Source organism: Ochlerotatus camptorhynchus, unplaced genomic scaffold (genome assembly GCF_037179485.1).
Source record: "Ochlerotatus camptorhynchus isolate MF236.1 unplaced genomic scaffold, CSIRO-AGI_Acam_v1.1 ptg000008l, whole genome shotgun sequence".
Lineage (NCBI taxonomy): Eukaryota > Metazoa > Arthropoda > Insecta > Diptera > Culicidae > Ochlerotatus > Ochlerotatus camptorhynchus.
The window spans coordinates 3,223,017-3,247,291 of record NW_027040500.1 but is presented as its reverse complement, the minus strand read 5'-3'; the positions used below and the strand labels follow the sequence as shown (position 1 = coordinate 3,247,291).

General features: G+C 37.7%; 1 protein-coding gene across 2 annotated transcripts in view; it reads right to left on the bottom strand.

The window, feature by feature from the left end:
* LOC135698605 (protein FAM13A) overlaps positions 1 to 24,275 on the bottom strand; it is a 99,592-nt gene that overhangs the window by 40,535 nt on the left and 34,782 nt on the right. For both annotated transcript variants that reach the window (XM_065218663.1, XM_065218671.1), the window contains exon 2: positions 10,421 to 12,210. The gene's annotated coding sequence lies outside the window, so the exon portion shown is untranslated. The remainder of the gene's footprint in view (positions 1 to 10,420; positions 12,211 to 24,275) is intronic.

The window sequence follows — 24,275 nt, the reverse complement described above, 5'->3', positions numbered from 1 at the left end:
CATCAAAAATCTTAACTAATCGATTTGAGAAAGTTTTCAATATTACTAAAATACACAACTTTTCTGAAAGCAGCAATATTGTGAATTATATTTAACCAGTATTGCAATCAAAATTTCTGTAAAAGTTGCAGTTTTTCGCAGCCAAAAGTAACGTTGTTTGATCAACCCGCCATGGTTCTAACTACCCGAGCAAAGTTAGAGATCAAATTGAAATCAGAATTTGCTGTTATGATGTAACTTATTTTGAATACTCCATTTGATCTAATTTTGGTTGACTAAACGGTTAACACATCAAAAATGAGACCAACATTTTACACTGTTGCATCAAACGAAAAACTAATTCTTCTTTTAATGAAATCAATTTGATTACTGATTTTGCATTCATAATGTTTGACTGAATACGGGCCTGTCGTAAATGGTTAGCCTCCATGCTTCTCACGCTGAAAGATTTGACCTCAAATGTCACCTCGGGCTAGTCACGAATGACCTACAATATGGTAAACAAAACAAATAAACAATAATCGTTAGTTTAACGACAGATGAACTTAAATCAAATTTTAAACAAGAAATTAACAGCAGAACTTCAAGTTAAGTTGCTTTAATTTAAAAAGTCTTGACTGCATAATGAAAGCACAAAATGATATCAGACTTCTGCCGCGACAATTGAAATCAAAATGAGTTTTCATTATGATAGGAACTGCAAACTTTAATATCGATTTGCTTTCATTTTGTTAACCGACTTTGCTCGGGTAATGTACCAAAAATCACTGTCGGGTCTGCTCGGGTACATAAGTTTTTCCAATAGTCTTTTTGGTTGTTTTGGTTATATTTTTATTTAATTTTGCTATTTATATTAGTTCCTAATTTAATTTTTTTTAATGCGTCCCAACTGTAACTTTTACGCCTGTTTCATTAAGCATAGCCTATAGGTTTGACGTTATAAGCCTCGTCCTCGTCCGGTTCTCTATAGCAATTCATGTGATAATGTATTCATAAATAGCTACCCAAAGAGGGAATCGATCTGGCATAACAGTTGGCATCCATGCCTCTCACGAGTTTAACTCTCATCCCGGAATAGCCAAGAATTTCCATAAAAGTATTAAAGGGTGTCCACGATGAAATTGCCACACACAAAATTGATTCGCAAAATTCAAGTTTTCATCCGATTGCCATCAAATTTTCAGGGATTGAGAAATAACTATTAAACTTCATTTTACCATTTTACTCGTATTTTATTTACAGTCCATACGCAAATGCCCGAACCTTGGCCTTAACCCCGGCCATAAGATTCTGCACAACCTGTGAATCAACCGTTTTTTGCATGTAAACCCATACTTTCTTCAGTTCCTCGACTGTCTTCACTACCTTAGGTCGTTTAAGAAGGTGCTGCTTCATAATCGCTCAGTACTTCTCGATGAGGCGGAGCTCCGGAGTGTTGGGAGGGTTGAACATTTCCGGCACGAAATTGACCTTATTGTCCGCATACCACTTCAGCACGTCCTTGGAGTAGTGGCATGAGGCCAAATCCGGCCAGAAGATTGTTGGGACGTTGTGGGCCTTCAGGAGACTATAAAAAAGGAAACAATAAACTACCGAAAAAAAACTAAACCATGTAGTTGCGATTGCGAATCAGCGCTGGCCGTTGTTCAACATGGTCTGCATAGTTTATAAAAATGTCTTGTAGACCTGAAGTCTTTAAGAAATATTCAGGGGGTGCTATTAAAATATGTTTTTTTACTTGGAAGTCTTTGGGCTAATTCAAGATCAACCAACAAACTTGTAGAGTATCTGACAAATACCATTTGAATTATTGTACAGTTCAAAAGAGATGTTCAAACATTCATCTTGATTTACTTGAAGCTTCAAGTCTTGAGAACATTATTGAATCAACCAAACTATCTGAGAGTAGCCATGTTAATTCTTTAACAGTTGGATACCTTAAAAAAAAAAATTAAAAAAAATATTCAGAAAACTATAAAGAAGGCAAGAAAACCAGTTCTATATGAAATCCTCGAGATTCTTGCAAACAGTGCTTTTAATTTTTATATCATTCGATTGAAGATGAAGCAATACAACCATTTAATCAATTCTGTGAAAACGCATTCTCACATGCCCATCATTTGAAGAGCCCCTTTCTTATTCGAACCTCATCGTCACTGTCAATTGGCCGGCGCCTGTGGTGTAGTGGTTAAACAGACTGCTTTCTCACCCCAATGGGTCTGGGTTCAATCCTATCCAAGGTCGGTGGGTTTTTTTCTGAGGCATAAAAATCTCTGGTCACGTCTTCTTTCGGAAGGGAAGTAAAGCCGTTGGTCCTGGCCCATGTGTGTTTGAAAGGGTGCGATATCCTACGAAGGTGTGGAAGCTGTCTTCCTGCACATTCGATTACCGTCAATGGATGGCAATCGAAGTGCGTCGGAGATTGGAACAGGAAGATTTCGGAACAGAGACCAACGTTAAATAAAGGAAAGAAGAAGTCAGTAACATACACATTACAATTAAGGAACTTACAAAGGAACGTCTATCAGCCTACGCTGGATCCGGTGACGAAAGTTTTCAGCTGTATACTGCCGTTCTTCGCATATCAGTCCCATAGCGAAAATCAACAAACCGATAAAATCGCGTTCCAAGTTTGCTTCGTGCCATTGCTTCTTATGTGAAGTGACAACCAAATTGACTGTCTTTCCATAGGTTTTCAGAACAAAGTTGTTGAGTTCATCTAGTATTATAAAAATATGAGTAATTAGCTACCATTTGCATTGAAAAACTCAGTTTTGACAAAAACGACTATGGGACCGACAAGCGAAGGGCGGCAGTATACTGCCCGTAATTGCATATCAGTCCCATATGGACAGGAAATCAAGCAAAGATGGCACTGATATGCGATTATGGGTAGTATAGTTGAAATAAAAAAAGTAGAATTTGTTGAATCGCTATGACATGAACCGTATTGGATCATGTAGGCTGTAGTTCGTATCACGGGGTACGAGATGTTGGAAATTCCTATTTCGGCCAAAATTCCGGGAGATTCGGTTTTGCCTCATAACACTTTTACCGTAAATACTGCCTGACTAACTGTTCGCCTAACTTCTGGTGTTTAAAGATCCAGGAGTAGACAATGATCCTCATAGGGTGGAAGATTTACTGGATCATTCCGAGGAAGGTGACGAAAGGCGTAACGAACAAGTTTCTTTTGAACAGATTCAATCCTCGCTATCTAAATTTCTTGATTCGGGTTCCATATAACTGCGCCAAATTCCAGTCTAGATCGATCGATCAGAATAGAGCAGTACAGAGCTTTTAGGCAGACAGGATCACGAAACTCGTAGGAGATCTTACAGGTGAACCTGAGTTGGCTGTTAGCTTTGGTAATTATGTCCGAGTAATGTTGCTTAAATGTGGAAGCAGTGTCAAGCGTAATTCCAAGGAAGACATACGACGAACAGTGTCCACGTGCTGCAGAGGTTGATTATCGATCGTATAATCAAATGCAATTTTTTTCGACTTACAATGGAATGTGAAAATATAGCATTTGTGAATATACAAGCTGTGAAAATTCCTAAAGCACCACTCTTCAAAGCTATCGATCAGGTGCTGCAGTCGCAAAGTAGTCAGCGAAGCATCGCACGACCACGTAAATCTTGACATCGTTTGCATAAAATGACCGACAGCCAATTGGTTGGATCAATCCAATCTCATTTATGCAAATCGGAAATATTAACTGCTACCTTGAGAAACGTCCGACAAAAATTGTGAATTAGTCCGAAAGATCTGACCCAATCCTACGAGTGAATCCATGTGACACGTCAAGCTTTCAAGCTTTGCCAAAACAAGCTTGCAAATGCTCATTACAGCTAAAATGATATTTTTCGGATTGATGAAGTTATGAGATATTTTAATGATAATTGTAATTTACAACATATAAGAAGAGAAGGTAAAGTGTGTGTATGGCACATAAAACCTGTCAAGCTTCCAGAGGGTCACAATAGCGATTAGCTGTAACGATGAGCAGCGCGATGAGCGAGCAATCAGCGATCATAAAATCGCTAGTTGTAACCTTTTGAAAGCAAAATTGACAGATTTTATATGTCAACCACAGACTTTTCCACCTCTTCTTACTTCTTACAAATTAAAATTATTATTATAGTATCTCATAGCTTCATAATTACGAAAAATATCATTTTAGTTGTAAAGGGTGTCCACGATGAAATTGCCACACTATGAAATTGCTCTAACTTTTTAACCGTTGGGTAGAATTTAATGAAAATTTGGGTGGATTTAGTTCATAGTGCATTATTTACATCCTGCAAGTTTTAAAGTCCTGTGATCAAAACTCGCGGAAATGGAGTCGAAAGAACAGCTCGTGCGTGATAAAATCTTGCGCATTCATCACGAGAACAAGGATCTGTCGCATCGTTCCATCGCTAAAACGTTGGGAATCGCGAATTCCACGGTGTCGCGAGTGATTAAGCGGTTCGAGGAACGGTTGACCACCGATCGGAAGCCCAGAAGTGAAGGAAAAAGTATTCCGTACAACACCAAAAATCACAACCGCGTAGTTGGGGCCTTCAACCGAAATCCGAACGCCTCCGTTAGGGATGTGGCTAAGAAGCTGCACCTAAGCCGAAGTTTTGTCCAGAAGGCCAAAACTAAGGCTGGGCTTCGAACGTTCAAGGTACAAAAGGCCCCTAATCGCGACGAGAAGCAGAACAAGTCCGCCAAAACCCGTGCCAGGAAGTTGTACCTCAACATGCTGACGAAAGTTGAATGCTGCATCATGGACGACGAAACATATGTGAAGACCGACTTCAAACAGATCCCCGGCAACCTGTTTTTCACGGTCAAGGATAAGTTCAGCGTTCCGGAGCATGTCCGCACTCAGAAGATGTCCAAATTTGCGAAGAAATTCCTGGTTTGGCAAGCCATCTGCACGTGCGGGAAGCGGAGTGCACCTTTCGTGACCCAGGACACGATGAACGGACAGGTGTATATAAAAGAGTGCCTCCAGAAGCGGCTGCTTCCTCTCCTGAAGGCCCACAACGTCCCAACAATCTTATGGCCGGATTTGGCCTCATGCCACTACTCCAAGGACGTGCTGAAGTGGTATGCGGACAATAAGGTCAATTTCGTGCCGAAAATGTTCAACCCTCCCAACACTCCGGAGCTCCGCCCCATCGAGAAGTACTGGGCGATTATGAAGCAGCACCTTCTTAAACGACCTAAGGTAGTGAAGACAGTCGAGGAACTGAAGAAAGTATGGGTTTACATGCAAAAAACGGTTGATTCACAGGTTGTGCAGAATCTTATGGCCGGGGTTAAGGCCAAGGTGCGGGCATTTGCGTATGGACTGTAAATAAAATACGAGTAAAACGGTAAAATGAAGTTTAATAGTTATTTCTCAATCCCTGAAAATTTGATGGCAATCGGATGAAAACTCGAATTTTGCGAATCAATTTTGTGTGTGGCAATTTCATCGTGGACACCCTTTAATGAGCAATTACAAGCCTGGCCAAAAGTATGGCGTGGTCAGCCCGGTCAAAAAGAGCCTTTAGATCCGTGTACACAGCGGCTACCTGTGGTCCTGCATCCGCAGGCACGAGGAAATGAAAGGAGCAAGGTGTGATGAGACCGATCTCTTGGGGTGTAAACCATGTTGATCCGGAGAAATATAGTTCTGCTTCTAGAGAATAAGACGTCGTTAATCTCGAAGACTTTAAAGTAGGCGCAAAGCGATGTGATTCCTCGGTAATATTCGATTGGAAAATGTAGCGCTGCATTACATTCAAATTGGTCCATTTTATATTTTTACCGGCCTGTGTGAAATAAATGCTGAGGGATTATTTTCAGCGCATAAGTCTACTTTGAGCAGCACTGGTGGTGTAGTTGTAAACGTGATTACCTTTCATCCCAACAGGCCTGGGTCCAATCCCAGTCGGCGCCGCCGGGATGTTCTGAGGGAAGAAAAGCCGTTGGTCCCCGGTTCATGAGTTGATGGGTCGATAGGTAGCGTCCAGGTGTGGTAGCCAGTGCTGAGATTTGTCATTGTCATTGACTGTCTTTCGCGCGATATTGACAAAATTGTTCGTCACATAGTCACTGACAGACTTGATCCTCAAAAAAACCTTCGCAAAATCTCATTCATTTTTTCGTCAATGACAAAGATTCACCTGGTAACAAAAAGTTTAATTTTGTACATTCTGTGTCACATTATTGTTATCCAAGCAGTTCAGGACGTAGATGCTTGTTCACATTAACGGCTCCAAATAATTGTGTTGCTCAAGTAATTTAATTTCGTTACAAATTTAGTTAATATAAAAATTTACACATGTTCATCACTGACAGCATTGTCATTGACAATTGACATGGTTTGCCTTGACTGTGACTAGGTCAAATGAGTGACCAAAGCAGAATTGTCAATATCATCGTGTATTGTCGAGATTTTTCAGCACTGGTGGGAGCTGTCTCCCTGGCGTCTGTAGCATTAGTGCTCATCACGGAAAAAAATAGATGGAAAACAAATCGAGGAAAAAAGTCTACTTTGAATGTGCAATATTGAACTTGATAAAAAAATATAGATACTAAGAATTTATCAGAAGGGTGGACGGTCTCGGTGTACACTGAGACAAATAAACAGAAGAATTTCATAAGGAACGATTAATGAAGGACACATATGAATTTGATAAGCGTTACTTATGAATGATTTTCGTCTAACGTGAGGTAACTCTTATAATACGCCATTAATCATTTAATTTTCCCAAGCGTTGGAAAACGAGCAACACACACTGAGACAAATAAACCTAAGAATTCCATAAGGCATGACTTATGAACCTCAACAATTTTGATTTCATAAGGCACTTATGAATTCAATAAACACGACTTATGCATGCATTGATCACTTTTAAATAATAAACCTGGCTTTAAGAATTCATTTTTCATATTTTTTTTTTAAATGAGTTCTTTTTTAATTTTTAATCTTTCTTCAGAGCAGATCCACAAATGGATTTTTTTTTAATATTTTTTTAAGAAAATTAAGGCAGTTTTCTACAAATAATTCATTCACCAAATGTGTGTAGGTCTTACTATTAATTAAATATACTTTTTTTTTAAACTAGAATGAAAAAAAGTTCAGCCAAAATGGTAGTCAATATAGTTTTCAGAGGAAAACATGGATACAAAGTTGCTTAACTTCTACAAAGTCTTTAGATCCACAAAGTTTAATTTGAATCTGAGATGGTGCAGCCAACCCCATGGACGTTTTGAGATGAAATTCATCTATAAGACAAAGACGGTTGAAATCTCTCAAAAACTGTCTACGTAGTCTTATTTCACAAAATAATGATCGTTGGGAACTATATAATGATGGTTCTCAAACTTTCGTTGATTACGAGTCACTTTGAGATATATTATCAGCTCGAATCCTCCGATTTATGTATTGTAATGCAAAAACGCTAATTGTTTTAAAAGTTCCAAAGAAAGCTATTAGAAAGCATAATGACTCAAAACCCACGAATGCGTACAAATAGCTTGAACGTATCAAAATAGATGAGTCAAGATTACTGTTAAAACGCGAAACATAAAACCTACAAAACGCAAAATGATCTCGAACCCGCCATGGCAGCCTTAACCTTTCAGTGCTGTAACACGAGCACTCGCGCTTTGTACTTAGAACAATTCACTTACGCACTAGCATCACGGATTTAGAAAATTATGAATTTGACCTTCCTTGAACCACTGAACAAATTTCCAAAAGACTGTAACTTTCTATATGGCTGGATGACAAGATTTAGCATATTCAGGACATTCACTTGCACACTAGCGCCGCGTTGTGAGAGCAAATTCTAAATTTCTGTGCATCTACCAATAGTTCTTGATCTAGTAAACAACTTTGCCGCAGACAGAAACCTTCTATATGGCAAGGATTCAAAAATATAGTATAGTCAGGAAATACACTTGCACACTAGTGCCAGGTAGGTAGTTAGAAAATTATAATCTTCTGTCTACCAACCAATAGACGATGACCCACTGAATAACATTTCCGAAGACAAAAACCTGCTATATTGCCAGAATCCCAAGATAAAGCATATTCAGAAAATTTACTTGCACACTAGCGCCACGTAGCAAGAAAATTCTGACCTTGACCTACTGCAAATATTTGCTAAAGACAGAATCCTTGTTTGGCCTGGTTCCCAAAATATAGCATATTTAGACAATGCGCACTGACACTAACGCCGCGTAGTGAGAAAATTATGAACCTACCGAACAAATTTTCCCAACACAGAAACCTTGCTCCAGATATAGCATATTCAGGAAATACACTTGTACACTAGTGCAGTGAGAAAGTCTGAACCTCTGTCTACCAATCAATAGTCCTTGACCTTCCGAACAAACTCGCCCAAGACTATAACCTTCTATTTTACCTGGATCCTAAGATATAGCGTACTCAGGAAATTCACTTATACACTAGCGCTGAGTAGTAAGAAAGTTTGAACTTTTTCCCACTAATGGACAGTACTTGCCCCACTGAACAACTTTGCCGAAGACTGTAACCTTCTATATCGCCAAGATATTAAGATTTAGCATATTCAGGAAATTCACTTGTACACTAGCGCGACGTAGTGAGATAATACTGACCTACTGAACATAAAAGTAGTTGACCTACTGTACAAATTTGCCCAAGACAGACACCCTAGATGGTCTGGATCCCAAGATATATCATATTCGGGGAAAAAAACACTTACACACTAGTGCCAAGTAGTGAGAAAATTATGAACCTACCGAACAAATTTTCCGAAGACTGTAACTTTCTATATGGCAAGGAGCCCAATATATAGTCTATTTAGGATATCCCCTTGCACACTAGCGCCACGTAATTAAAGGAAAATTCTGAACTTCTGTGCACCAACTATTTACCGTGCTATTTAGGGTATTACCATAGAGGTAACTCTAAGACTAGAAGGTCCCGAAGAAACGTGCTCAACTTTTTGGCTCAGCTCTGGTACTCTCTTCGGTCCCAAGCTAATCGATACACCCCTCGAAACATAGGAAAATCCTCGTACCTCTCATTTTATCAGTCAAACGTTCATAGCTAATCAAAACAAGCATAGTGTAGTACTAGAATTTTGACAAGAATGGGGTACGCTTATAGATGTACTTGGGACTACTCAAGTATTGAGCCAATTTAAAATCGTTAGTTTACGCCGGTTGGTGGTACTATCAACTAAGAAAAAAATAAAATTATCGGTAAATGTATGTTCGATGAAAAACATGCAAGCGTAATGTCTGCTTGTCTGTGCTCAATATAAAATGAGGGGAGATTTTATGCGACGATCAAAATTCACCAATATCACAATCGGGAAGGGGAGAACTTCTTCAACCCGATGGTGCTGTTGGTTTGTATAGGTGAGCTTTGATTCACGCGAAAAGCAGATAGGCCCTTTTCATCCAATGACGTTTATATAAGGTCTGGGCCAAAGGGCTTATTGGTGTTAGTGAAATGTGCAAATGGTTAGTGGTGTTCGTATTATATTGCAATGTTTATCTTTTTACACGAAACAGCTGTTGGCAGTGACGTATTTTATCTGTTCTCAGTATGTCGGCAGTGACGTATATCTATCTGTTCGCAGATGTTCAGCAATGTTTACAACATTTTTGCTTCTAACACCAGCAAGCTGCCTGTTGGTCCAGACCTTATATAAATGTCATTGCTTTTCATCGATTGTTTTGCACAATAACATGAGATTTAGGGATCATCCATAAATGACTGTAGCGTATATGGTTATACCTAATACATGGCTTAGTTGCTGCATCATTTATGCATGTTTCCTTACGCCCGTCACTGGTGCAATTATCTTACACACTAACTTGAAACTACTCATAAATGCGTAAACATACCAATTTTGAATAAATGTAGCTCAACTCATTAAATGAGTACATTTTTACCCATTACCTGTTACCTATTAATGAGTTACTGTCACTCATATAATGGGTAATTTTTTTTACTCATTTAATGAGTTGAGCTACATTTATTCAAAATGGGTATGTTTTACCCATTCATGAGTACTTTCATGTTAGCGTGTAAGTTTTCTTCAAATGAGTATTTTTTTACTCATTAACGGGTACTTTCAAGCTACCGTGTACCATAAACATGATTTGCCGTAATAGCTACCTCCATCATTCTCGGCGATTTAATGGCAAATCATAGAAGAAAAAAAAAAACAAAAAACCATCTTCCCCAAAAATAGCAATGAATCAACTTTTCGTTACCCTCGGATCGGCCGTTCACCGACCGGCATCATCCAAGCGGAGATTGTGCCAACACATAGCCCCATATTAATGAAAACAACCCCTTCAAAAAATCTACACTGACAAACCACATATATAGGTACCTTTAACCAGTAAAAAAAATAACATAAAAACTTACCACACAAGCTGTAACTGATTCCCAAACGTTTTTAGCAAATACTTCAATTTTGGGTGGAATTTTCGCAAACTGCTCCGCAAATTGCGCGTAGTCGTTGTCGTCGATCAGTTCCTTGCTTATTGGTGGGGCAGTTGTAGTTATTGCTGCCTCTGGCTTGTTCGACAGAAAAGAAGAAACCGCTTCCGAATTCTCTCTACCACCGCTCTGCTCAGTGAGGCTTATTAATGCTTTAGGCTGAGCGGTGATCACGTAGGGTGCGGGTAGAGGAATGGTGTTAACACAATTTTCGATCCGCGTGGTTTACCTTCACTCGACGGAATATCAACCGGCCGTGTATGGAAATTTTTTTTTTCAACTGCTTTAATTATTTATTGGTTGCTCTTTTCGGTCGAGAACAATAACAATCAAAGGGTAAACGTTGGGAATTCGTATGCAGCTCGGATGGACACGCACACACTCTCACTCCACACAAGTACAGATGGCGCTGTACTAGGAGAATGTGGTCGGTTGTTTGGAAAGGGTAACTTGTTTTCCTTTTTCTTATGCTGGATCTTAGCTTGGTTGGCACGGTATTTCGATGATAATTTGTACCGGTAAGAGAAGGGTGTATTCAGTGGAAATCGTAGTGGCGAAATATCGTCCGCTGTTGGATACGAACACTTTGCGATGGTAGCACCTTAACACAACTTCTTCCAGGATCCAAAGATCTCAATACTTTTCTCCAACGATGACAACAAGAATAATAATCACACACGCTACCACGCGTACATACACTGTTGATGGTGCACCGACAGAAGAACAATTTGCAATTAATTCATCGAAGTGGCATATCTCTGTCTCTGCACATTTTTACGACCTGTTCTTAAACAATCTACGGCTGTTTCAGAAAGTGTGTTGACACGAGGCGGTAGTTTAGCATGAGAACCGCCTAATTCGCCCCAGATTTAAAGTGTTTCTCTGGAGTTTCTCAGCGTTCTAGGTTTACTGGACACCAGACGTTATACAATCTTCCAAATGATCTACAAAGACCGACAACTACGACCGTCTACTTTCGCTCTGCGGCTAACGTAGTCTGTTGACTAACGAGCGCGGCTGCTATATCACTTTGTATGCTGCTACTTTCCTGATCACTTTTTAAATCCTGCGCCTTCTTGTTCTTCTCTATTTTCGTTTGAGCCAAGTATGTGTCCTAGGCCGGATACTCGAGATCAACACTAACAACACAGAACAGACTGCTTTTGGCTACCGGTTACGGGCACAGTCAAACTCTTATTACGCAGTTGGATACACAAATTGAACTGTTTCAGTGACAGACGAAAGACCGGGTCTCTTCTGTCGACTTGAACGAAACTTGGCGTGTCGCCGCTGCTCTTCGATGCTCACTTCAGTGGGTGGTGGGTTATACCATTCAGCGATCGCAGGCAGGAATCACAATAATTCACTTTGTTTGTCTTGCTCTCCCGCTCTCATGACTTCACTAGAAACTTCTCTTTTCACTCTCCCGTTCGAACAGCTTTTCCGAGAGATACCAACGCGATATTTGCTTCGAAACACGGGTTGATGTAAACACTTTCCGCCGATTTTCTCACTCTCCTAGCTCTGAAAAACAGTATTGCGATGGTGCATTACGACGCCAATAATGCGTTTAGACGAACAGAAAACCGGAGTCCACGACTACGACGACGGCGGAAGTGCTAAACGATTGACCTCCTCTCCGCTCCGGTTTTTTTTTGCTGCACTGCAAGACTGGGGGTTTGATGATACTCTGCTAACGAATCGAATTGATTTTCCTAGAAGAGAAATAAAACGAAACCAAATCAATAAAATTTGAATATTAATATCAATTTGCGATGGTCGTCATGGGTGCGGGCGCACTCCCGAGAGCCAAAGTGCAATGGAATGCGTGTGAATGTGTCCCTAGGATGACCTTGGTGTGGATAAATTGTTGGCCGGGCAGGCGGGAATGCACTGCTATCGATTTTGTAGCTGTGTATAGATATCGATGTCTAACAACGGTGGTAGTGATGGAAAAAATCGATCACTAATTGACTTATTGCCGTTGTTGCCTTGTTCACCTTGATAATATTAATAATACTACTACGTCTCTCAGGAATGGGAAAAACTGGAAAAGGAAGTATATCTATCAAAACTGATCGAATGTTAAGCGGAAAATAAGTGATAGGGGAAATGGAGCTTAAATGCCCCTAATTTGGGCCCATACATAAATTCAGCAATCGACTAGATTTTCAATAGCAACCAGAAATACCCATTAGTACAGTCTCAATGACGCTTTCATCTAGATATTATTGATAACTAGCAGATTTTTAGCGATGGGCCCAATCTTAGATTCATAGGTCAACATTCGAGCCATTTCCGCCCAAATTGAGATCTGAACCATTTAACTTATTTAAAATCCGTCAAAATTACCGAGGACGCATGTAGGGACAAGCAATAAAATAATTTCTGAAATACATCAATGGTGCTTTATTTTGAAAAAAAAGTATTTGAAATCTTATAGACCACCCTCCTTAATTCAGAACCCCAAAATGTAAGTCTGAACAAAAAATTATATATATTTATGAGGGTTTAAAGGTTACGCAAATGGTTTCAAATATGTAAGGCGATTACTATGGAAGAAGTCTAAATTTCTCAAATATCACTTATATCACTTCCAGGAGGTATGCATGAGTACGCCCTTTGTATGAAGAATTCCTTCTTTTTCCTGACTTTGACACTCTTACACGAACTTTCGCCTGCTCTCAACTTAGTGTTCTTAAAACACATCCACAGTCAGTGTTGGGAAAATATTTAAAAAAAATCAAATCTCACCAACGCCCAAGATCACGCTTGATTTTCGTAGACAAAAATCAACAAGCAAACAACTGCGGTTTATTTTACAAGCTGTGTTATCGCAGCTCGGAATATCAAGCTAACAAAACTCACCAACTGCAAATCTCACCAAACTGTGGTGAGATTGAGTTTAATGATTTCTGCTTTACTCCCGAATGCATCCATAACGGCTTGCAGCTGTCCCTTCGCGTCTGCCATCGGTGAAGATTAAAAAGAGATAACAAACTATGCTTTCTCTTTCTAAGAAAACGATGTGCAATGGAATCATTGTTGTGTTGAGTCAAATCTCAGCTTGATTTTTGCACGTTGTGAATAGTCCAGCAATATCAAAGGAACTTGTAAAAACAATATCAAGCATGATATTTTGTTCCAATATCACGCGTGATATTGCGAGCGCATGAGAGCGGAAAAATATCAATTGATTTCTGATTTTGCCAACACTGTTCACAGTTATTAATATAGAGCTGATCTATGTCAACCATAAATTACAAGGGAAAACACTGAATTTAAGAAACTAAATAACTGGTTTTTCCTGAGTTTCCAACATATGTTTTGGGGGCCATCCAAAAATAAACAGGGTGGTCATTGAAAATAAAATAAAATACCGGGTTTTCCCTGGCTCCAAACATGTTTTCCCCGGTTTCATATAAATAGCTTAATATGGAAAAAAAAATTATACTGTAACAAAACTTATGGCATTCTATTTTAAATGCAGAAAACCTCAGAAAACCCGCTCCTTGAAAACGTATTTGGTTTAAAGCTCGCTGTCTAATTGTTCTCCATAATATAGATAATTTTATGGAGCCCGAAATTTCAAATATTTTTAAAAGTCTCAGAATGTTTAAATGTATCTAACCTAAGTGTTAATCACTGGAAGAACGATAAACCAAATTGGGATTTTTTTCTACGAATAATTGAATCAGTGATGGCATAATCATCATCAAATTGATATTTTCCCGCTCTCATCCACTCTCAGTATCACGTGTGATATTGGAGCAAAATATCTTGCTTGATATTGGTTTTACAGGCAAAATTCATGAAACTCAATCTCACCACACCACAGTTTGTTGAGATTAGCAGCTGGTGAGTATTGTTAGCTTGATATTCCGAGCTGCGATATCACAGCTTGCTATATCAACCGCAGTTGTTTGTTTGTTGATTTTTTACGAAAAGCAAGCGTGCTCTTGTTCTTTGGTAAGCATTCCTGACGTTGCTGAAAATTACGATAGCATCAGATTACGAGCTTGCTAGTGTATTAGAATGCTTTGTTGATTATTCATGAACTCTTGATCGCTGGGAGTGCTTGTGAATATTTACGGTGGACAAAAGGGTGAACAAAGTGGTGAACGCCTAAGATTTTCTCATTTAGACCGCAACTGAGAAGTGTTGAGGGAATTTATATCTGTAATTTTAACCAGTTCCTTTTTTGTTTGCTAATCTGGTTAAAATGTTATACTTAATTATCTTAAGAGGCAACTAACCATCATTCGATTTGCTTTTGCTTCTTCTTCTTGTATTCCTAAATAACCACTTTCTAAAAGTATTGGTAAAATTCGTTGTTAGCGTGCGTCGCCGTGCCAAAACAGTCGATGAATCATAAATATTAACTGGTATGGTGAGCAAAATCTACCATCTCTTTTATTCTTTTACTTTTCAATACAACAGAAAATGTGACGTCACACATGCACGTGAATAGAGCTTTTTGACGTTTAATCGGTGCACACTACTGCACCATTTAAATCGAACGAGTGCGAGCAAGAGGGAAACAGATTTGTGAGAAAACAAACCGTTCATTCATCCATGTGTGCTAGATAGAGAAAGATTATTAAACGTCAAAAATATCTATAAGAATGTCGTAGACAAAACATTCACACTTCCAGACTACGCTATATGACATTGTTTACACCCCTGAGCGGGAAAGCCAATAACAGGCTTCATGCAATGCTGCCAAATCTCCCCTGTTTGAGTTTCATTCAATCTTTTTTTTTTACCTTTTTAATTGGAATGTTTAAGTTTCAAAAAAGGACATTTTAGTATTATTCATTCTAGTAAGTAAATGCAGTGATGGTGTTTCACCCAGAAAATAATGATGTAAAATCATTAAATACTTGCTTTAAATTTTCGGATGGCTTGTATACTAATGATGATGATTGAAGAATATTTCAAAAACAAGAAGAATCCGAATTGAGTGACGGTGTCTTTAACCCTTAAAGATAAATCATCCAGCTCAAACATGTGTATGAGTAAGCGGTGGGACCATCATCATCATTATCATTTGGTGAGATTTGATTTTTAAATATTGTTCCCACACTCAATTGTTCCCACACTCAGGCCTGTGGACTTGGAGACATACTTCAAGTCCCCGCGTACATCGTACGGGTTAGGCAAAAATGTGCGTCTATCTCTAAAAAACTGTCGCATTAATGGCCCTTCGCTCATTTTCAACTTCTATTCAATTTTCATACTGCCGTACTCTAACGGAACTATCCACCTACCCTCTTCTAAAGATCATTCTCTAGCTAATAAATCATCACACTAAAGCTTCATGTTAGCATTTCCAACCAACTCTGAAAATCGTTAACTTCGCGTATGAAGTAACATAAAAACACTTTGAATGTAGAAATTTCAGGTAATTTTTAGAACTACCTATATCATGAAACTTGTAAGGCGAAGTAAAGGTAAGTTTCAAGGATTCTCTGAAGAGACTATTATGAGGATTGTGATTATAATTCTAGCGAACTCTTATACAATTCTAAAATTCTGAGCCTCTTTCCTTCAAAATGAATTAACTCTAAACTACCCTACTTGAAGAAACTGAAAATCTCTTAAATTTTGATCAATCAATCAATCAATCAATCAATAAATTAAAAAAATTGACGAGAGCCACAAGAAAATATGGATAATAATTCCATAATATGAGGGTTTCAATAATTCCCAAAGATCCTCTTAAGCGCATTTTCAGAAGAATTCTGTGGCGAAATCCATGCAAATTTAATAAGAATACATTTCTTAATTCTAAATGTCATACCAAAAGATTTCCAATGAATAATCCAAGCAAATTATTAAGAAAATTATGAAGAGAAGCTAAACAAATTCTTATCAGAATTAAGAATGCAAAGCTTATTTAAAAGTGAATTTCAAGAGTATTCTGGAAGACATTCTTAAAGTGTTCTACCAGAACTCCGAGACTGTTATGCAGACAATCTCTAGGGAATACAAAAAAAAAAATTATAAGATTATTGAGGGTAATCCTGATAGTAGAAGTAATTCTGGAGACTTTTTGGGATGATCCTAAGCCAATCCTTGACGAAGTAGCAAAGATATCTAGACATGTGTACCTAAGAAACAATTTAGTAAATTCAAACATTAATCAACTTTCAAGCCTCTGTGTACAGAAATTAAAGATCTAGGATTAACAAAATTTATGACATTCTGAGACATCACACAAATTTCAAGATCCTGGTCTTGGAAAACTGTTTAAGATTATGGACTGAACAAAAGTGTAACACTAAGGTATGTGAGAAAAAATCTCTATGAATGTGCATTCACTATCCCACAAAAGGAGAAAGTTTCTAAAATTTGAGACATGGAAAGTGTTCAAGGTTCCAAAATTATAAAAAAAAAAACATTCAAAATGTCAGACTCTGGCAAATGGTTTATTTATTGTATCTCAGACTAAATGTTTGGTATTCTGTACTATGGAAGGTAAACATGTTCGGGCTTTAAGAAAAAGTCAAGATTTTAATAGAAATATTCAAGATATCGGACTTTGTTTGTATATGAACGTTTATTAATAGAATTTGATTAATAAAGGAATAATATATAAACAACCTAATATTGTAAGGTTCCAAACAAATTCCCGGTTTTTCCTGGTTGATTTCGATTTTCGGTTGATTCCCAGTTCTCCCAGTTTTCCTGGTTCAGTGACCACCCTGAATTACGTTACGTATTTAGGGAGAGGAGGTTAAAAGAAACGTGACAATTTGAGTTTAGATCAAGAAAAAAATGTTGTTCTAAAAATTTTGTACACTTCCTAAAAACTGAAGTTTGCCTAGTTTTTATTTTATTTTCCCCACTCTTTGTTCAATTTATTCATTGCATATGACTGTTTAAATTGTGACAGAAAGAACTGTTTTTTAACTGGCGTTAAAGGATTGAATTTTTAAGTCAAAATGAGCCAAATTTTTCTACTGAAATTTCTGTCCAACTGCACAATATATTAAATTATGAAGAGCTTTGAGCGTGTTGGTTTATTTCCTTTAAATTCCGTTATAATTGCTTATCTTTTGACAGATATGCATACTTGGTCTACAACTTGCAGACTTCATCAGTGCCAAGTACTCAACAGCACTTGAAGTGAAGTCTGCAAGTAGTAGACGCCTCAAAGCTCTTCATAAAGGGATTTTGTTAAGAGGTTCGACAAATTTAAAAGATTTATATTATATTAATATTATGCACAAAAAAACATAGTTTGGTTCCAAGATTCAACACCAACAATAATGAATAAATTCCGATTTAAATTTTTGAACTTTGCCAATTTATTAGACAGCATGTTGTTCTCATTATTCGAGATAAACCACCTCTCAGACCCTCACATGTAAGTTACGTACGTTATGGACTAAACATTATTCACTGAAAATTTGAAGTCATTTGGTAAAATAGTTAAAAAGTTACAGCTGTTTACGTATGTGCCATTTTCCACGAAAACACCTCTTATTAGCGAGCTTAGTGGTTACTTGGGTGAATATTTCACGGTTCGGCGGTCTTTTGAAGGTTTCTCGTTACTCACAAAAACACAGACACATATAATTTGTGGAATTTCTTGGAAAAAAAAGATATGTGGCTGCCCTATTCAAGATCCAAAATTAATTTCAAAATTGAAAACAAAAATGCAATTTTCACTAGGAAGCCACGATGTGATACTGACTTGTGCAAAAATCAAAGGACAATTTTCTTTAAGCACTGAATAACAATCAATTTGATGAATTGCATCGTAAAAAAAAATAACAGATGTCGATTTTTTTATTTTTTCATCCAGGCAGAGCGACTTCCAAGACACGCGATTATTTATATCTTTGTTATATCGATTCAATACGATATGGTTTATTGTTTTTCGGTGCACGAAACACGTGCAGCCATAAATGAATTTCTGTCCTGGTCGACCAGAATCATGCAATCTTTGTTTCCAGACTCAAACACCTGTTTGGGGGAATTTTTTGGCGAAATAAACAATTCCAATAGTTGCATATTGATCAGGGGGTTTGTAGTGTGGTACAACATTGTAAAAATGTGGGTCATAAAACAAATTCCGAAACGGAGAAGTGGTATGAAACCAGTACCGAATGTTCAGCTCAGTGCAAGTTAATATGTCACCGGCAAGCATAACCATCAATATCAATTTCCATTGTGAAACCGGTTTCACCGGCGAGTCATTGTCATTGTCGGTAACGAACCGGCTTGTGAGCTTTATGAAATAAAGCAAAAGCTTGTCGAAGAACATTTTCTTTGTGTTTACGATATCTTCCCTAGATGAAGATGCCACCCGTTCTCGCTAAAGTCCACTTTCATGCCAACTGACATCACGCCGCTTCAAATCGAAAAATTGTCGATTCGCGTAGCAGCAAATACCAGAATGAGGCACGTTTTAAACTCAATTGATATCATTGTCAATTTATTTCAATATGTCGACAGCGCTCGAATGCGTTCAATTTGTGGCAATTTTAGTTAGTTCTATTTATGTCCGTCCAATTGGTCTGCTTGATGCCTATATGGATAAGTTCTCCTCGAAACTCACGAGCAGCCGTTGCGAACCCGGTATGCTTTATCGCTCCGATTGCGAGTGAACTGGCCGCTGACTATATTCGTGTTGAGAGAGATTCTGCAGTAGGTAGGTACCTACAGCGTCGAAAGAAATGAAAGAACAAGTTATAGTCTCGTGCTGCTGGCGTCATTTTTTCAATTTTTAATGAGTAAACAAGTTTCATTTTTGTTGCTTTTGCTTTTCGGCAATCTTACCCGGGATGACTCGACTCGAGCCTGTTTGCCAAAAAATAAAACAACAAGATGAATAACAAAAGACGTAGATCATTTGCTCTACTAGGGAGTGTCCAATTTGAATCACAGGAAAAAATCGCATAAACTTTCCTTGGTGTAATTTTTTTGGTGTAAACTTCGTATATACTACACACTTGTAAATGAAAATTGCTAACAAGTTGTGTAATTTGATGTGGTACATTCCGAAAATTTAAATTAATTACCGTGTAAATTTTGGCCACATCAAGCGCTAGAAACGTGTGTGCAAAAAGTACTTAAATGAATTCTTCTAACGGTGTATTTAGCATTCTTATGATATTTGGTCTGTATCCGTACTTGCTGGTTATGTACAGCAAAAAGCATAAGTATGTTCCCGTACTTTCTGCAGCATAAGATTTCTTACAGCATTTACAGCAAATTACAGCAACTTACAGCAAAATGAAAAAAGCAACTACGGAAACAGACCTATTGATGCGGTATATTTCCAATGGCCGGGTTAAATGATTTCACACATTGTACAGTCATTCGATTAACTTCCAGTTGAGTGAAAATTCTCAAAAAGCTAGTTTACATAATGTCCTATTAAACTTAAACCAAATAAAATAACCGGTGGTCCTACATCGAAACCATCGAAAGTCTGTCGCACCATGGTATCACATCATCACACCAAGAGCGTAGAGCATTTCCAGATCAAAACGGTACATATAAAGCTACTTTTGTGCCGACCTTTTCAGATTAGAATGAAACTTTGTACATACATTGGTTGTTACCCTAGATGACGTTTTCCGTATGAAACTATCAATTTTTACAGACTATTTTTTTAGAAGGGCTACTTTAAAAAATATGTTTTATTTTTAACAAAATATCATGACTTGAAAACACGTTTGATCGAAATTACGTCTGAGAAGAAGTTGTAGGTAATCGGCAAAGTTAGCCCCCGTGTAGAATAGAAGAACTATGAAAGTGGTGATGATTTCAAAGTAGTAAAACACGTTTAAAGTTTGCTTCTCACTGCGCAGACTGCTAGCTTTCTTTTTATGTGGAAGTCGAGCAACTTCGCAGCATTCTAGCAGCTTAGTTGGAGTCTACAAACATTTTATCAAGCTCTTTCTATCAAGCTTCGGTGAAGCGGACGAGTGAAAGAACGTTCGCCTTTGATAGTTTCATCTTTTATGAAACACATGAATCGAGATTTCATGCCGTATATGACAGAAATATAAATAAATATGTATTTAAAGCATTTCTCACGTGAAAACACTTGAAGAATGCACGTAATAAGTTTAATTTATCCACCATCAACATATTTATCTATACAAATGTAACAAACACGGGAAATAGCACATATTGAACAAATTGAAAGAACGGTGACAGATTGTCGGTGATAGGGATTGAAAGCCATAATGAGGTTTCGTTTCACTCGAAAATCGACGATACTTTCATTGAAAGGGGTGAGCAAAGCAAAGACGAGAAAATCCACAGCCAGCCTTTCGTTCTAAGCGTGTTCCTTTTTCCTTTTTTTCTTTCGTGCTGATAGTCTAACTTGGCGTTACAGAAATTATTCGCTAAGCACTTTGTATAAAGGACATAAAACTCGAGTTCGTTTTTGAGCCCCAAAATGTAGAGCCCTGCTTCTCACCATTGTTTCTTATGTAATGAGACAACCCGTTTGGCTATTTTACCAAACTTTTCCAGAACAGCGTTGTTGAGTTGATCTAGTATAATGAAAATATGGGTCTGACTTACGATGAGCGGCAGTATACGAGTGCAATCCTAAAATGCATTTATTTTGCGAACATATCATTCAAAAAACTCATTATTGCTACATTAGTAGAAAACTCAAGGGCTACTCGATACATATATAAAATTAAAAAAAAAACATATTTTATTATCTAATTTTAATTTTCTACCACCGTAGCAGAAACCAGATAAAAAAAATACATTCGCAAAATATAACCATTTTATGATTTCACTCCTACCAAAGAGAACAGAATTTTGTTTCGTTCGCGATTCCTGCTATCTGAAGGCACTTATTTTGCAAGTTGCATGTACAGTAACCCCTTCATTCATAGGTGGGTTGTACCGTCCACCAACCACTAGTTCTCGGCTGTCCTTCAATCAGTTGAGCTGATTTGCTGTAATAACTTGTTTATGGTTGATACTAATCGAATACAAAAAAAACAGCGTTTTTGGTCGAAGGACAGCCGAGAAGCAGCGATGGGTGGACGTTACCACCCACCGCATAAATGGAGGTATTACTGTACATGCAACTTGCAAAATAAGTGCCTTCAGATAGCAAACGAAACAAAATGCTGTTCTCTTATTGCGGTACCAATCAAGCACATTCATGGTGAGTAAACTGTATTCCAACATTTCTACTGTACACACAAGCTGTGCGAAATTGGCAAACAGCCAAGAAAAGAAAGTCACACTCAACTCGTTCATACCTTGTATTTGAACAATAAATGAATATTTATACAGCTCCATCAAACAGGAATTCATTTATAATTAGTATATTTTTCATATGAATTTAATTTCAAGTTTATTACGCTCATAATTTTCCTAAATTTTTGACACCCATTTTATCTTACAATCATGCTTCAAGCCATCCTGTGTCTGCTTACAAACATTCAAAAGCAAGCCTAATATTTTTACCGAATTCCGTCAACTAAGTTGTTTATGAAAACTGATTCGAGTTCTCACGAGACAGGTAGGAATACTTATGCTCCGGATCCTACAACAACATAAATGCTGATGCAATACTTCCACTGTACGGTCATTGTTTACGTTTCATTTGAGCGTTTTCCCCATCGATACCCCAAACAGCGGAAATGAAACCGGAAACTATCCTTCCCACAAATTCCACAAGCCGCTGCATATGCTATTACTTGGGTTGCTTCTTTCTGCATCGTGGGTCCATGACTTTCAGTGAACGGCGGGTCAATTTAATGAAACGAATACGAATGGCATACGTCATCATTCTGTGGAATCACGTCGATGCCAATTGTGAATGAGCGGACGGTCTGTCCAAAAATAAACGACATTATTTTCCGAATCTTCCATCTACGTAAATAGATCAAACCACTCCAGTTCAATTACCCTCCGTCATCTTGGATGTGTCCGAAAAAAATATGATGCTGATTTTGTTGCTCCTTTCACCACCTTACTGTTGTGTTATTTGCAAAATAAATCCGGTAACGCAAAAACTTATGCAAATGAAAAGGGTGTCGTGGTATGCCTTTTATGCTTTCGATATATCGAGAGTGAATTAAAGATGATAATCTGTCACGAAATGCTATTTTTTCTCTGATTTGGCAATATTCAATGGTCGAAACTCTTAGCAGGCAACTTTACCCGAGAAATTGACGTTTGAATCTTTGTTTATAAAAGTATGTACGACTATTTTAAAATTCACTCTAGATTTATATAAGAAAGGTCAAATCAAAAACTCGTTTATCATTTAAATAATGTATTTTTGGGTTACGCCTACGTACAGTGGCGTGTCTCCATACAAAAGTCGGAAAAAACAAGGGCAGGTCAATATCAACGTATTTCGATATATTTCCAATATTGATTGGCATTATGATATTTTGTCTGTGATGATATTATCACAGCAACCGAACATCAAATTCATACTTTGACTGTTAAATGTTCTCAGTCAAATACACGCAACAAAGGAAAAGAGAGTTTAAAGCTCCCTGGGCAGAAACGTCATCCACAACCATTTTGCTTGAAGCCAAAGTTTTTGGCTCTTTAGTTCGATTATCTTCCAATCTAAGACAGCTGATGCAAGCATTGAGCAATTAAGCTCCGTTCACATAAATATTCTATTTGTTGCGCTACAAGATAATAACGAGTTTATTGGAAATGCTAACATGAAGCTTTAGTGTGATGATTTATTCGCTAGAGAATGATCTTTAGAAGAGGGTAGGTGGATAGTTCCGTTAGAGTACGGCAGTATGAAAATTGAATTGAAGTTGAAAATGAGCGAAGGGCCATTAATGCGACAGTTTTTAAAGACAGACGCACATTTTTGCCTAACCCGTACAATGTGCGTCTATCTTTAAAAACTGTCGCATTAATGGCCCTTCGCTCATTTTCAACTTCTATTCAATTTTCATACTGCCGTACTCTAACGGAACTATCCACCTACCCTCTTCTAAAGATCATTCTCTAGCTAATAAATCATCACACTAAAGCTTCATGTTAGCATTTCCAACCAACTCTGAAAATCGTTAACTTCGAGTATGAAGTAACATAAAAACACTTTGAAACGAGTTTATGTTCAACACATGCGTATGTTTAGGAATCAAATGTTTAGCGTACTATTTTTTAAATTCGGCAAATCATGAAAAAAATCACATTTTAAGCATGATAATTCATATATAATTATTTAACACAAAGCAAGGATATTTCCGTTTCGTGTTTACTTCAGGTAAATGTATTATAATTTAAATTGACTAACTTATTAACCACAGTTTTACTTTACCATCTCTAGATACTTTCAGCCTTGGACGCTATCCTTCTGGAAATGATAACTAATTTGTGGAAAGCTCGTGGGCACAGGATGATGGCTTTAATGATGCCAACAAAAGCTAACATTTTCGGATGACACTACAACCACAACTTCGTGATGATCGTGAAAAATATGTCATACCTTAAATAAAACAAAACAATTTTCAAAGGGATTCAAAGCAAGGCACCTGTTGTTGGGCTACACCGACATGAACACCTCAGACCACGCATCAAATTTAAAGAAATAAAGAACTACACTACGAACTGAGTTCCAACCGGTTCAAGCAGTATTTTCGGAAATAATTGTCTTTAAGCATGACACCGTCGACTGAATGGCCCAAATTATACACTCCCCTCATTTCTCCTACTTACACAGCAAAAAATAAATTTTAATATTACATCCAAGAGGATGCACTTCAATCATGTCGAAAATCTCATGTAATTTTTATGGCCACAAAAA